General features: G+C 37.0%; 1 protein-coding gene across 1 annotated transcript in view; it reads left to right on the plus strand.

Moving 5' to 3' along the window:
- The first annotated feature begins 15,635 nt into the window (after positions 1-15,635).
- Positions 15,636-16,012, plus strand: part of LOC137401402 (cilia- and flagella-associated protein 300-like) — a 33,354-nt gene continuing 32,977 nt past the window's right edge. Inside the window, exon 1 of the mRNA XM_068087736.1 lies at positions 15,636-15,812. The gene's annotated coding sequence lies outside the window, so the exon portion shown is untranslated. The remainder of the gene's footprint in view (positions 15,813-16,012) is intronic.

A 16,012-nucleotide genomic window follows, 5' to 3' on the forward strand; every position in this document is an offset into this window, starting at 1 on the left:
ACACCGAGATTAAGAACTTTATTAGTATCTTCAACGAAGAGTTTTATCCTTCCAATTCCTTTGCCACCGAGGATGAGATTATTCAGCAGATTATAAAAGGGGAGATATATGGATTCATTGAATGCGATATATCTGTTCCTGAAAACTTATACGAAAAGTTTTCAGAAATGAGCCCTATTTTCCAGAATACATCTTTGAATAGAAATCATCTTAGTGAAAGTATGAAAGAATTTGCTGAAAAGGAAGGAATGCTACCTCAAGAACAACGAACTTTGGTGGGGAGTATGTTTGGACAAAAAATTTTACTACTCACCACTTTAGCAAAATGGTATCTTAATCATGGGATGATTATAACCAAAATATATCAACTCATAGAATACACCCCTAGAAGAGTTTTCAAGTCATTTGGAGAATCTGTCTCAAATGCTAGAAGAGCTGGTGACAAAGATCCTGACCAAGAGTTGATAGCCACAACCAATAAACTCATTGGAAATTCATCGTACGGGAAAACAATCACTGAGAAATTAAAACATCGAAATGTCAAGTATATTCAAGGAGATTATGAAGCATCCTTGAGAATACGATCACACAGATTTGAATCTTTGGAGGAAATCGATGATAGCTTCTACGAGTTGACTCAACACAAGTCTTCGGTTAGTAGTATATATTTATTATCTTATTGATATAATTGAATCATAATAAAAAATTTACTTGGAGTAATATATGTAAAGGAATCTAATAAGACTGTATATATATATTTATTCTGATGAAGATGGATATACCTGTACATATCGGATTCTCCATATTACAACTGGCTAAACTTCGGATGTTGGAGTTCTACTATGACTTCATGGATAGGTAAGTAATCTCATTTGTATCTTCTAGAAAAAATATGTATAATGGTAAACATTTGAATGATAAATTTTTGAAATGAGAGTATTATAATACTAAGATAACAAGAATTAAGGATTGAAATTTTTTTTTATTTTAGATACTTCGACAGAAAGGACTTCCAGTATGTGGCGATGGATACAGATAGTGCCTACATGGCTCTTTCAGCACCTATGGATAATATCGTTAGAAAAGAGATCGCTGATATATACTACAAAGAATATGGAAAATGGTTTCCTAGGATGTATTGCGAACGACACGCGGATGATTTCCAACTCTGTAAATCTGGTCCTACAAAGTTGTGGGAATTACAAAATTGTTGCAAAGAAGTATATCAATATGATATAAGGACTCCTGGTTTATTCAAAGTAGAATTTTCAGGTCATGGAATAGTAGCCTTAAATTCTAAGACTTACTTTTGCTGGAATGATGAAACTCATTCTACAAAGCATAGCAGTAAAGGATTAAGTAAAACTACGAATAGTTTTACAAAAGACACTTTTTTAAAAGTATTACAATCAAGATTTCCTAAGGAAGGGATAAACAAAGGCTTTGTAAAAAAAGACAATAGAGTGTTCTCATACACTCAACTTAGAACAGGATTAACATATTTTTATTCAAAAAGAAGAGTATGTAACGATGGAGTGAGCACAGAATATATTTTAGCATAATTTTTAGAAGTGATTTTGTTGCTAAGTATATATGATAGTAGAGTTTTGCTCCACGATGTATTATTACTATAAAATTTTATTTTCTTCATTGACTCTTCTTTTCGTATATACAATATCAATAATATATAACTAAGCTCATATAAATTCAATATACTATCCAATGTAAAATCATTTCGAATGTAGACTTTCTCATAGTAACATGGCTCAAAACATTCTGATTAAAGATTTTGTTCCATTCGAGGTTGCAGAAATAATCCCGGATAACATCTTGGTTCAACTTGACGAAAATGAACAAATTCGTACATATCTCACCGAGGAATGTTTATACTACATTCTAGGAACAGCTGCTTTTAGAAAAGTTGTGTCATTGAAAAGATTAAAGTCCAACTGTGTCTGCAGTGCGATGGAATGCAGGGAATGTTTGGAATCAACAATATCTGTAAAAGAAATATCGATAACACCCTCAGATTTGAAGATGATCTTTGAATGGGTTGATCTTGAAGCTACCATTCGAGAAGGTAAAATTGGAAAAGAGGTTGATTTAGAATGGATTAACAGATTTATCGCGATCGATTTTAAAACGATGGAAGAAAAGATTTTTGAAACCATGCTTTGGAATAGAATTCGGCACTACATGACTCATCCTACACAACGTGAAGAAACGAAACAACTGCTCTTCAGCAGACTCCTTCATATAGCACAATTTCCATTAATCGGAGAAAGACTGGAAGAGGAAATCGAGCATGAAATTGATGATGTAATTATAGGTGAAAAAACTGTTGGATGAAAATAATAAAAGATTCGGAATGTTATTAAGTCTACTCCTCTAGAATTCTCCACCATTATTCAATTTAGCTCTGATGGTGAAGGAACCAAAAACGAAGAGAACAGAAACAATGTCGGTTATATTTCTAGAGGAGTTTATTCCAGCTCATCTTAAGGATGGACAATTATCAAGAGTGGTCGTAAAGAAAAACACAAAAAAATTCATCAGAAGAGTTACTGAAGAAACTTTTTACTATGTTATCGGATTCTATATCTATAAACGCTTCGTAACATATTTAGAAAGTCAGTGTAGATGCTTCGAGGGAGCTCAAGGATGTCAACATTGTATTAGAATAATGCAAGTACGATATGGAAATGAAGGATTGACTCGACAAGAACTTCATGAGACTTTTGCCGAACTCGATATTGGAACGTGTTTGGAATCTGCTCAAATCGGACCAAGGAGTGACAAAGTCCAACTATCATTATTATCCTCACTTGATTGGAACACACCTTCAAACATAATATTAACCGAATCAAGACTTTATCCATATTTGAGAGGAGAAGCCAATGATCAGCAAGTTACAAATCATTACTTCAGTGAACTCCTACATATCAAAGGGAAGAATTGATAAACATCACAGTTAGACTTTGCATAATTCTTTATATTTATTCACTTCATTTCCAAGAAGGATTGAGTCATCAAACAGAATTGAATAACTTTTTTGTATACTATTTCAAGATAATTTTGAAGAATGAACTATATATATTATATCGACATACTTTTTATTCATTTTCTTTGCCTACTTCAGTCAAGAGAGTAGTATTTTAAAAAGACACTATGACTATAATGAATTTGCACATTATAATATTTCTCATTTTACGGTTTACGGGAATAATAAATGGAAATCAAAGAATTCAATATGTTACCGATGCGAATAGCTGCTTAAGCAGAACACTCAATGAATTTGAAGTTTCATTACTACTTCCATTCGAAGAAACTACTTTATATCACAAGAATAATGAAACATGTGGAAGAATATTTCCATCAGACTACTTTCATTGTGGTTATCCATTACCAGGCAATCACAGATTTGCATGTAAAGAACTACTAAATGAAGATGAAACAGATGGAGAAAACCTATACCTTAATCCTATAGTGTCAGCTTCATCGGAACAAATTCTAACATATTCTGAATGTGAATATTCAGTTCAAAATTCCACAATCGATATTCTAATTGATTTCAAATTATTCTACAGAGGAGAATTATGTGGATATAACTCTACTCTTTCAATGTTGCAATGTCCTCCAGGATCGAATTTTCAAGATATTGACTTTATCTGTAATCTTCAGCCTATTTCAAATTCTACTACACCTAAAGATACCTTCATTTATGATAATATTGGAAAAAATGAAGGGTTAGATTTGTTACTTCCTGTTCAGTTTCTCAATTTTTTGGGAAAATCAACTCTTATTTTAGTTCTTCGATGTGATACAGAAATTGATGAAAGATGTATTCCAAAACTTTCCTTTTTAAAACGAATGACAGAATGATTTTGAATTTTTTGTAACATTTATAGTTTATATTTTATAATAAAAACTTATCTCTCATTCAACCAAATATATAACATTCTCCTCTCGCTCTCCTCGATAATCCGCGAGATCCACTCCGGAAAACCAACCAGCCCTCGATGTCCCAGATATTCACCCCCCCCACTAATCCACCGATAATCTGCGACGATTCGGCCGACTAATCCGCAACGACTCCCCCGACTAATCCCGCGATAATCCACGTTTAATCGGATGACTCATCCCCCACTAATCGGATGACTCATCCACAGATAATCCGCCGATTACGCCGGGAGCGGATCCATACCCCCTCGAATTCAACCCCCTACTCTACACCACAATTTCCCCCCAAACCCCAACATCTCATTCAACTCCACGCAATTCAATCTACACCCCTAGCCAATTTAATTCGCAACCCCCTTTTTCTATCCCCCCGCTGGATCCGTCACTTTTTTGTGTAGATCTGCTCTCTACATACTACTGGTATTGCTGGTAACATGTGAGTCATCAGTCTTCCCAACTTGGTATCCTTGTAGCATACATTTTTCATCAACCAGTGGTGAAAGTTTGCAAACTTCAATGGCTGCTCTACTGAATAACTCGCACCAGTGCTGGTCCCGACAACCATTGACTCGTTGTGCCGCTTTGAACCTTGGTTCCAAAATCGCTGCTCGTTCTTCAACTTTTTCAGTGGGTACATAAAACACCTCCACCCTAGCATTGTTTTCCCTAGCATACTTGTACAGTTGCTCAGCACTGAGCAGTCTTTCTTTCCCTGACTCAACTAACTGCTTGGAGTGACGGGTGGCCAGTCTCTTGACTACCCCGCCAGTCCCATCGCACGGACCTTTTCCATGTGGGGTGGCAAAGAAGCTCCAAGATGCTGTAAGGTTGAAAACAAGCTCATGGTGACATAAGTTGGCAAAGGTCTTGTAATTCTTGTATTGGGCACCAGATCCATCACTGAAATAATTCACATGAGTCACTTGAGGTAGATTTTCTTTGATGAATCTGATGAGCGTTCTTTGGAAGGTATACATACATTCCAGAGATTGCTCATCAGATTTATAAAAGAAAATCTACCTCAAGTGACTCATGTGAATTATTTCAGTGATGGATTTGGTGCCCAATACAAGAATTACCAGACCTTTGCCAACTTATGTCACCATGAGCTTGTTTTCAACCTTACAGCATCTTGGAGCTTCTTTGCCACCCCACATGGAAAAGGTCCGTGCGATGGGACTGGCGGGGTAGTCAAGAGACTGGCCACCCGTCACTCCAAGCAGTTAGTTGAGTCAGGGAAAGAAAGACTGCTCAGTGCTGAGCAACTGTACAAGTATGCTAGGGAAAACAATGCTAGGGTGGAGGTGTTTTATGTACCCACTGAAAAAGTTGAAGAACAAGCAGCGATTTTGGAACCAAGGTTCAAAGCGGCACAACGAGTCAATGGTTGTCGGGACCAGCACTGGTGCGAGTTATTCAGTAGAGCAGCCATTGAAGTTTGCAAACTTTCACCACTGGTTGATGAAAAATGTATGCTACAAGGATACCAAGTTGGGAAGACTGATGACTCACATGTTACCAGCAATACCTTAACACCTCAACCTGGAGAATATCTTGCCTGTATATATGATGGTCGGTGGTATATGAGGATGACAATTAGCTATAATCAAAAGAACAATGATGTTAACGTGAGATTCATGCACAAAGGCTCAACAAACAGTTTCACATGGCCAAAGCGAGATGACATCTGCTGGGTACCACAAGAGCATGTTCTATTAGCTGTGGCGCCGCCATCTACCACCCACTCAGGCAAAACATATGCTTTACAACTGCAGCAATGGATAACATTGAGGAATGTAAGTTGAGAAAACATTTTAAAGCTCATTATTATTACAACCGCAAACCACAAGCACACAGCAAATTTGAACTTGATAGGATAATAATCAGCCAAGTTAAAGCTTGACAAAGGGGATAATCCAATTTAATTAAGGCGATTTACAAAGGTGTTTGGAGGGTATTTGGAACTCAATTTTAAGCACTTTACAGTCTGACACACTTTTTTGATGATTTAAATGAAATCTGCATATGTTAATTGGTGTAAAACATGAGAAAAATGTGTGACTTTGTTGAGATCACAGGCTGACTTTGACCTCTACTTTTGCAGTATTTCGACAAGGAGGTTAGCCTTGTATAGCTTCTAGACGCTGACCCGATGCAGCTACAGAGAAGATGAGACTAGTTCTGGATAGCTGAGGCCTGGAGAAATTCAGAAATATTAACAGAAACAATGACAAATTATATTTTAGGGGTGATAATTATTGCTTTTGAATAGTCGCTAAAATAGCATTTTTGGACATTTTTGGTCGGAGGTATCTCCCACATTTTTTATCCAAAAAATTTAAAATCTATTTGTTTGTGTAAATATTGAAATTGCGTGTGGACACAAGGAAATCTAGGCCTCTAGCTTGTATATTCTTGGATTTATATGAGTCTAAAGTCAGCGAGATGTGCTATGCCCTCAAACTCGGGCGACAAATGGTCAAAGTTCAAATCCTCATAGAACCTGAACCGATGACCCTAGAAGATCAAAATTTAGGATTTGAGCGTTTTTCAACATAGAAAACAACATATTAAAAAATCATCAAAATCTGAGACTATGAGGTTTTTTTCAGTTACACTTGGTAAATTCTATGCCAAATGTAACCATGAAGGCCTATATTTTTCACTCAGTGATACTTCAAGTATTTTTGTAAAGGCGTATGTTTCTAACTTGATAATGTGCGCTATAGTCAAAAAGGCGTACATGAGTGATGAACATAAGTCCCTCCAGAGACTGTGGCAACTGGAGATGAAAACTCTAAGCTGGTTGCCACCATGATATGGAGTGTTTGTGGCAGATGCGACTAATACACACCATAGTTGTGAATAAATATTAATGCCAAGCGTTGTCCCTCACGGCAGAGGCATGCTAGCACACACAGTATACAAGTCTTAGTATAGATTTCTGCAAAAGAATAATCCTTTTCTGCTGTCAACATGGTGACAATGGGAAATATATTATCAATGCCATTAATCAGATGACGATGCTTAAATTGAAAGTAAAACATCAGTGCTGTCTTTGTTTATGAACTATCTGCACTGTCTCAAAAGAAACATGCTTGATTGCAGTTGTTGTCTGTGGAGTTGATTGGGCATGCTAATCTACCCACCCTCCTATACTCAGCTCTTCTCACCATTTTCCTTGACTTCAAGCTGTCTGAACCAGTCAGCTGCTTGGCTAAAATTTAGATCTCAAGCACCGTTCTCTGCATCAGCATTGCTACCGATACTACCTGTTTCGGAGTTGTAATAACTTAGAGTTGTCTACACATGAGTGTTTGCAGCATTGGGTACTTTTATATGACACTTCCTTCAAGGCTGGCAAGCAATGTTCAGGTTTTCTGCATTTTTGATGCGCACAAAAGCTTTTGGCAAATTAAGTTTGACGAGAAAGATAGTCTGTTGACCACTTTTAATGCTCCACCAGGACGAACTGTCTTTGAACGACTGGCATTTGGAATGACATCCTGATCAATGTTGCTGACACTCTGATACTAGATAAAAGAAATAACACTGTACCACAAAGATGTAGAGAGAAACAGAGAGAGGGATCAAACTTAATCTTAAGAACTCACAGTTTGCAGTCTTTGAAGTTAAATATATTCTACATATTTTATCTGCTAAAGGAGTTAAACTTGATCTAACTAAGATCAGCCCTGTGCAGAGCTTACAACCACCAAATGATGGGGCTGGAGTCTGGTGAATACTCAGAATGGATATTATCGCACCTCTCTTAGAGAACTAGTTTTCAAAAACTAACCAGTAGTTGTGCCGCAGTCTTTGAGAAAACAAATCTTCGACGACCTACACCTATCTCACTTAGGAGTAGCGTTAATTACTCAATGAGCTAGAATATAATATAATCTAGACAATAGACATATTATGTCTATTGGCCGGAAATCACTTCCAACATCAAAGAGTTATTTAAAATATGTAATACATGCAGCTTGCGTAAAAAATATCAGAGTTTGCTAAACATCACACCCATCCATTGCAAATCCATCTTTGCTAGACACGGAATTCCTGTGAAAGCGTTTAGCGACAATGGACTGCTAAAAATATCAAACATCGAAATGCGAAAACTCCCAAAAGTGCGAAAACTTTCAAAAATCTCAGCTATTGAATGCTTCAATAGCTGAGATCTTTGAGCTTCAATATGCTTCCATCACCAGTGGTTCAACACTTTGGACATCACACCAGAACATTATTGCTCACCACTATTACTACTGCTACTACTACTACTACCACCACTACTACTACTACTACTACTACTACTACTACTACTACTATTACTACTATTACTACTACTACTACTACTACTACTACTACTACTACTACTACTACTACTACTACTACTACTACTACTACTACTATTCCATGATGAAGCCTAACCAGCCTATCGATGATGGCTCTACACAGTTGGAGGAAACAAAAAGCTCACTATGACAAGTCTGCCCATGGCATACCTCATGACTTACAAGTCTGCCCATGACTTACCTCATGACTTACAAGTTTGCCCATGACTTCCCTCCCTTCTACAAAGATGAAGTATTCAGATATAAAAGTTCTAATTAGACATGGCAGAAAGTTATTGTTTTCAGGAAACTTGGTAAATGAAGCTACTTGATCAGAGATGCAGCTACCAACTAAATCTACAGGTGTAACTGCGGACAGATTAGACAAAATGCTGACCATTCAGTATCACCAGCCTACAAAGTGCAAGCCAAACAGTACCACCAACTCATGATATACATCTATCAAGACTCGTTATAACCTGGATTAGTTGTACCCGAAGATCATATACTCCCCGATGACAACCCCTCAGCATCAACAAGGCTGTGTTAATCCATCCAAGTTAGATGCCAACCTGATTTTTATAGTGACTCAGTCCGACATTGAGAATTTATGAACAGTTATACTAAGCAACCAACAATCCTGTAATGTGTTTCATTTTTTAAAAGAACGAATGATCCTTTGAAGTCGCAATAACTTGGAGTTGTCTACACATGATTGTTTGCAGCATTGAGTGTATATATATATAGTACTTTATTGGCAATAATTTCATTTCACAAATAAAAATGTTTTTCAAATTAGGCCATACAAAAATAGTAAAACAAAAAAAAGGGAAAAAAGCAACAGTTAGCCATTAAAATTGAATAAATAGTCTGACAAATAGTGTTTAAAATGCCTTTCTCTGCTGAGAGAACGGATATTTGGTGGAAGATTGTTAAAGCAGCTGGCAATGACATTTTCAAAATGATTGTTAGTGATTGTATGCAATTTGTTCATATCACGTAAGTTGAAATGAGTTAAGAACCTGTAATTGTCATGTAAAAAACGAGGACACAAACCATGAAAAATCTTGAAACATTGAATTGAAGTAAAATAAATATTTAGCATAGGCAGAGTAAGAAGACGCAGAGATTTGGAAAGATTATTTGTTGGAATAATATATGCAGGCATATGATGTAAATTTGCAATGAGTCGAAATGCTCTTTTTTGCAACAAAAATAAATCCTTAGTGACATATCTTGGAGCTAGATTATAATAAATGTGGATACCATAAATAATATGGCAAAATATAAACTGATAATAAAATGCAATAGCAGATTTTGAGTTCATGTATGGCCTGTACTTCTATATGACACTTCTTTCAAAGCTGGCTGGCAATATAAAAGTATTTTAACAAATTTAAATCTTTATTTATAGAGATCGCATTATACTACCTGCTACCTTTTGTTCATATCTTCATGGTTGCTCTTGTTGATGGGACCGCTAGCTTTTGAGTTGCCTCCTCATCAATTTTGTGGATTGTATCAGTCTGCACACCAGTGCTAGCAGTTTCACTATTGCTTCAGCTGGTGCTGCCACCCACCACCCACAGCATCCGGAACCGTAAAATCTATCTACCTTTTGGCCCTTCTTCAGTTCATTGTAGTGATGGTTTTGTTACTCTCTAAGCTGGTCACCTTCCGCTAATATCTCACCATCGTCGTTACACCAAAATTCAAACCTGATACTAGAAAGATGTGAATGTACCTTATTGGCTACTGATGTTCTTGTCACCTAATTCTTCACTAGTTCTGAGTAGCTAGTTTCAGCAAGTGCCTTATTTTCTTCTTCCTAAAACTCTTTTTTTCTTCAGTCCTTTTTGTCCCTTCTGAGTGAAGGCTGTTCCACTTGACTTTCACTATCACATTATGTCCCCACTAATGTGATAGTGAAACTATCACACTATTTTACCGATTTAACCACAACAGCGGCACACTGCCTTCAACTCTTTTTTGTCTAGTTCGCCTACTCTACACATGTTGCAACCTTTTTTAGAAAATTTGATTATTAACCCATATGCATAACCCGTATGCCCATCCTAGAATCTTTCTCAAAATCTTCATTAGTTTATGAATTAGAAACAAAACTGTGAAATATTTTCCACCGGGAGTGATGGATTCTGTTGAGAACTAAATCATTTTGATATTTGTGTTTACTAGACCATCTGTTGCACATTGGTGAGATTGGTGAGTATTATTCTCTAAAGGTTGTCAAATTAGCACCATCTGGTTACTTGATTGCCTTAGAGATACTCTTCCCTTTAGCTTGCTGACCAGCATCCCCTTTAACCAACTTTTAACGCCTTCCGGTGTTTTGCTCCTGTTATTGGGCCTTGTCCACTTCACCTACACTTTTTGCTCACTGCAGCTAAACTTGGTTTTTTGCATGACTAGTATATCGGAAATTGTAATTCACAAAACCTCATTATCTCAACTTAGTAGAGGTATGCCAACCTTGGCACTTGTTTGCATTTCACTCAGTTTATCCCTCCTAGTAACTATACTACTCTACCCGACACTTTGATGACCCTTAATCTCAATAATCTCAGTAGTATTCTCATCAGTCTACATGTATATATAGAGTCGGCTTGTTCTGAGTTAAAACTGTCACAAGTGGTAAAAAAATTTGTTCCAATTTACAGGGTATTCCTATGAGACCGATAAATATTCTCATAAAACTGCCCTGTAATTTGTTAACTTAACAACCATAACAACTTAACAAGATAAGTGTTTGACAATTATTTATGCAAATGCATTACCTATAACGCTGTAAAACAATGCAACAACTTAATTTTTGTGTAAAACTATATTGATAAACTCATAATGAATAAAAATGTTCTCGTTCCATTTTTAGCCACGCATGAGTGGAAGGGTAGGCTTTGCAAATGCCAAGGTTCAACAATGAGATCAGAAATTTAAAAAAATTGCTACGTTTTGTTCAGTCGTTGTATAATTGAAGTATAGAACATAAAGCGTAATGTACTTGTTGATAAATGTGTAGACTAAAAAATTCTTCAAACGAAGCAGGGAAAAGCAACTCCAAGAGCCCAAGTCTGCAAGCTATGGGGTTTTGAACGGGACTGAAAATGAGCAACTATCGAGGTTGACGCTAAGAGTAATCAACTGTGGATGCAGTTTGTGTGGCTTTAGTCAATATTTTAGTCAATTTGTCAAGCATCAAAAGTGTTCTCTTCAAAATTCTTCCTATTTAAGGAAACTTCTTGAATTTTACTTTTTTGTGTGCAAATAGCAAAAATACATTAAAAATAATTAATATACGAATATCTTTATCCTGCTTAAAAATTAAAAGGAGAAATTTGAGCATTTTAAAAACGTTGATAGCAAACGTTCAAAAATACATTATTGCATTTTCTAAATCATCAAACCAAAAAATTTCAGAGGATCCTGCTGATGGTAGTAAATTTCTGATTGGCTATCGTTAAGCTTGTGCAAATCTATCTATTGAAGCGGTTTGGCATGGCTACTAGCACCTTCATATCGGTATGATATTTCCGGTGTTAGCCTACGATCTCTGGAATAGGCGTTGTTGTGCAATTTTAAGGCTAAAGACAGCAGCATGGCTGATTGAAAAAATGTAAGATTAAACGACTCCCGCAGGGAAACTTGATGTATGCCAACAATGCAGTTGTCATATTGTATAGTAACAACAGTGACATTTCTTGCAAGTATTTCATACTTGACATTTCTTCCCCAAATAGTCATAGAATTCATTTGTTTGGTAAAATCTCGAGCACATTTGAATACATTTAGGGAGACCTGATCGTAAGAGTCATACAGAGCTCCTCTTGATTCATACCCTGTTAACTCCTCACTCGTTGAATAAATGGCGAGATTATTATCTGGTGGAAGAGAAACAGCATGAAACACTATTTCGCCATTTTTAGACTTCGCTGTCAACCGCGCAAAGCCACGAAAATCTTGAAGAGGGGTGCACTCTAGCGTTAGCATAGTGCTATCGTCTGATGATGCTACGTTAAAATATACAAGATTTTTGGAGCTGTTGTGTCCAACCGCTGAAATGTAGAGCGAGCTAGACTGAAAGACGGAGAACAGTAACTGCTCAGAGTTATCCGCAGATCTTGTAGAGGTCTCGCAGCTTAAACAACTGCACTTTAAACTGGAAATTGATGTCCAAGACATATGATGAGAATACGGAAGTACGAAACTGTAATAGTTGAAGGCACACGCAAGGAATGCCTTTTTTTGTATTGCTGTTGCTGAATTCAAAAATTGTATGACTAGAATAAGGGGTGTAGCATTCTTTATTTGCAACCACACAGTTTCCTTTGAGTCCAGTATGCTAATTTTCTTCTGAGATCCTTCGATAGTCACAAGTATCTGAAAACCTTTTTCAGCATTACCTTCTGATGTGGTCAGAGAACAATGTTGATCCGGTCGGAAGTTTAAAATTTTTCCAATAGTTTTTGAGGTAGATTTTATGTTTATCAGTTCTCTGTTATTGCGTTCGGCATTCAATGAAAAAACCAACTGACCCTCCATGTTCACCACACGCATCACTGATTCTCTAGCACGTTCCTCCGCACAATACAAGAGTATGTTGTGTCTGCATGAGTCATCCAATAATGCGGCAGCATTTTTACCACTCGCAGTTTTACCCAATGACAGAAGATAGTAGGTCTGATTTTGTTGATCGCTTTTAAAAATTGTATTAACAGCTGGTTTGTTCTGGATAGGTTGACAAGAAGCGGCTCTTGAGCTACCAGAGTGAGAGGTAGTAAGAGCATGAGATACAGTCGGACTTTTTGCTAATTGCGTGGGTCTGACGAACAACAATTGACTCACCGCAAAGGCAATGATCAGAGCTTTTTCTTCTACCAAAGTATGCTGCCTAAAAGAGATACGATAAGGTAGATTGGTTACCTGAATGGTAGATCCATTTATTTCAAATTCTGTCGACTGTTGGTTGATTCGATATGTTTTTCTTAACACGCAGTGCACGATATTGTCTCTTTCAATAGTACCAATAACTTCATCAGGTGAATAGTATACCGTAATACAGTGTCCGGTAAGTTCAGCTCCACCAATACAGAATTTAATTTGACCAGAAGAATCCCTGATGACTAGATCTCGAGATTCAGCTGTCCGGCAGCAGATTGTCTCTGTTCCTCTACCAACTATTTGTACCAATTGCTCTGGGTTAGTTTCGTAAGCCCTCAGCTCTATATCTGACACTTGTAACAGGTACTCGAGATGTTGTACATCTGCCATATTTTTTTTACAGGAAATGATTAGTAATATAATATCTTAATACTACTAGAGCCAGCTCTATTTCAAAATTTTGACTTCGTTACTCATTGTTGAAAATTTAAGAAATGACAACAATAGAAGCCAAATATATTCTGCTTGGAATTATTAAAAATCATTTAAATACAGTCTGTAAATACACACCTTCAAGAAAACCTATTTAACTTGAAGAAAGTTACACCTCATAAAACCATTCACCAGAAGATTAGTAGAAGCATGATGTAACAGGGCAGCAAATACACCAGATGACAGCAGACCTATTTTCTTCAGTGTTTCAATGCAATGGTAAATGGGTGGTGTAGTATTATATTAAAGATTTTGTTAATACTTAGATAAGCTTGACTGTCCATGTAGTAAAGATAGACATTTCTAACTGATCTACTTGGTGCTGAGTGAAATAAATTTAGTCCAACTCGACATACAATTGTGGTATGTGGAACATCACATAATAAACAACCAGGTTTGAGTGAGCAATCCTTCAAAGGTCGAATGTCTGTGTGGTTAACCACTTTCTCATAACAAGCAGAAGCTGCGCATATATTTAAAAAAAAGCGATCTTGGCTGGATATGAATTGGCAAAAAACAGCTCTGTAATAAGACATTCGCAGCCACAGAGAGCAATTCACGGTTGAATGTCATTCCTGTCACCATCGTTGGCCTTCTTGTATTTTGAACCCCAACCTGCCATTTGCAGGCCAGGGGTCGTAGACCACTATGTTGCTCTCTAAACCACCACGTGCTGTAGAACAAGCCAACTGAACCTATGCTAGGCAGGCTTTCTAGCGATATTGTAGACTAGAATTATAGTAGCCTTGAGGTTTTATGTAAGTCATTCACAGTTGAAAAGTGAGGCAACTGAGGTACCAGTAGGCAAGTGAGGTAGGGTATTTCAGATTACATTGAGAAGTGCTACGGCTATGACATACATTTGCAGATACAACCTTAGGTATATTTACAAATGTTTGAAACAATGGTTTAATTTAGCCATTAGTTGCTGTAGATAAGATGGATACAGTACAAATTGTGAGATTACTGTCGAGGATGAGTGGCAACCCTATCTCTCCGCCCTTAGGGTTAACTCCTATCGAGCTCCTGCTCGGCAGACTGATTCAGTTTAGTTTGAGTTCTCATGTGCCATATGAGAGTGATATTGTGCAAGGTCATTAGGAATGTGAAATAAGCTTAGACTTCAGTCAACTTGCGACTCAGTCTGGTTGGAATTTTAAGCGATTCAATAATCGCCACCAACTCTATGCGTTTGCAATAAAAAGTAGTTGCAGCTTTGCTGCGAGATATATTTGTGTAAGGATACTAGGTGGTAAGGGGTAGCGGGTGATGCCGGTTTTTTAGTATTTCTAAGATCTACTTATCATTGAACAAGCAACTAAGCCAATAAGTGTAGAGGCATATGCTCATATCAATGAAGGCATGACGGACTAGTTGGAGTGTGATAAAACCGTGTGCTACTAGCCGAGCAGAGTTGACACGAGAGTGCGAGGCAGGTAAAGTGTATTTATAACAGACAACAGAAGACTACAGTGAGCCATCTAGCCCTAGCTCTGATGATGTAAAACTGGGAACAAAGGCTGCCCCCCCATCGGAGATAGTTTTTGTGTCATGGGAAAAAATGGTAAGCGACTAATAGCTAATCGGGTATCGGCAACTTTTCTCAACTTCTTGAACAAATTGAGCTCTTGCGCACTGACCGAACATAGTCAAAAACCAGCTGCATGTATTCATCTTTGCTTTTTTTGTAGCAGCAGAATGCACTATGTTTCCATGATGAGCATCATGCAGATTTGGAGTTGTTTCTGTGGGCTTAGCTTAATGTTCACAAAGGTAAGGAATTGTACGCTATCAGTTAATAATAAACGACGCAAACACATGAACCTCGCTCAAGGAAGGACGAACGAAAGTATTGAAAATGTTTAAAATTGAATAGCTGGAGGTATTTTAATGCGCATCATTCACAAGTGCTGTGCTCATTATTCGCAAGCATGATGGATTCGACAGTATTGAGAATCACGAAACTTGCTTAGCTTGCAGATTTATGCTGTTTCTATGATGCGATTAACTTGCGGATTGGCTAAAATTTGCGAATCATAAGTACCATAAAAACATAGTGATGGAATCACAGTCTAAGACTCAGGATGTCTGAAAGAACCATAGTATTTGAAAAGTTGACCGCTCTTAGAGGTTAGCTATCAGAAGATAAGAAATTAGAATCCAAAAATATCTTATATCAATGAATAATCTTCTTACTATGCTAAATGTTTATTTTACAGATAATTACAAGTTTTAAGATCTTCTATGGTTTGTCTCCTTGTTTTTAAGTGACAGTTACCAGTTTCCAACTCATTTCAACTTGTGTGACATAAACGAATTACATAAAACCG

Source organism: Watersipora subatra, chromosome 8, assembly GCF_963576615.1.
Source record: "Watersipora subatra chromosome 8, tzWatSuba1.1, whole genome shotgun sequence".
In the NCBI taxonomy this organism is placed as follows: Eukaryota; Metazoa; Bryozoa; class Gymnolaemata; order Cheilostomatida; family Watersiporidae; genus Watersipora; species Watersipora subatra.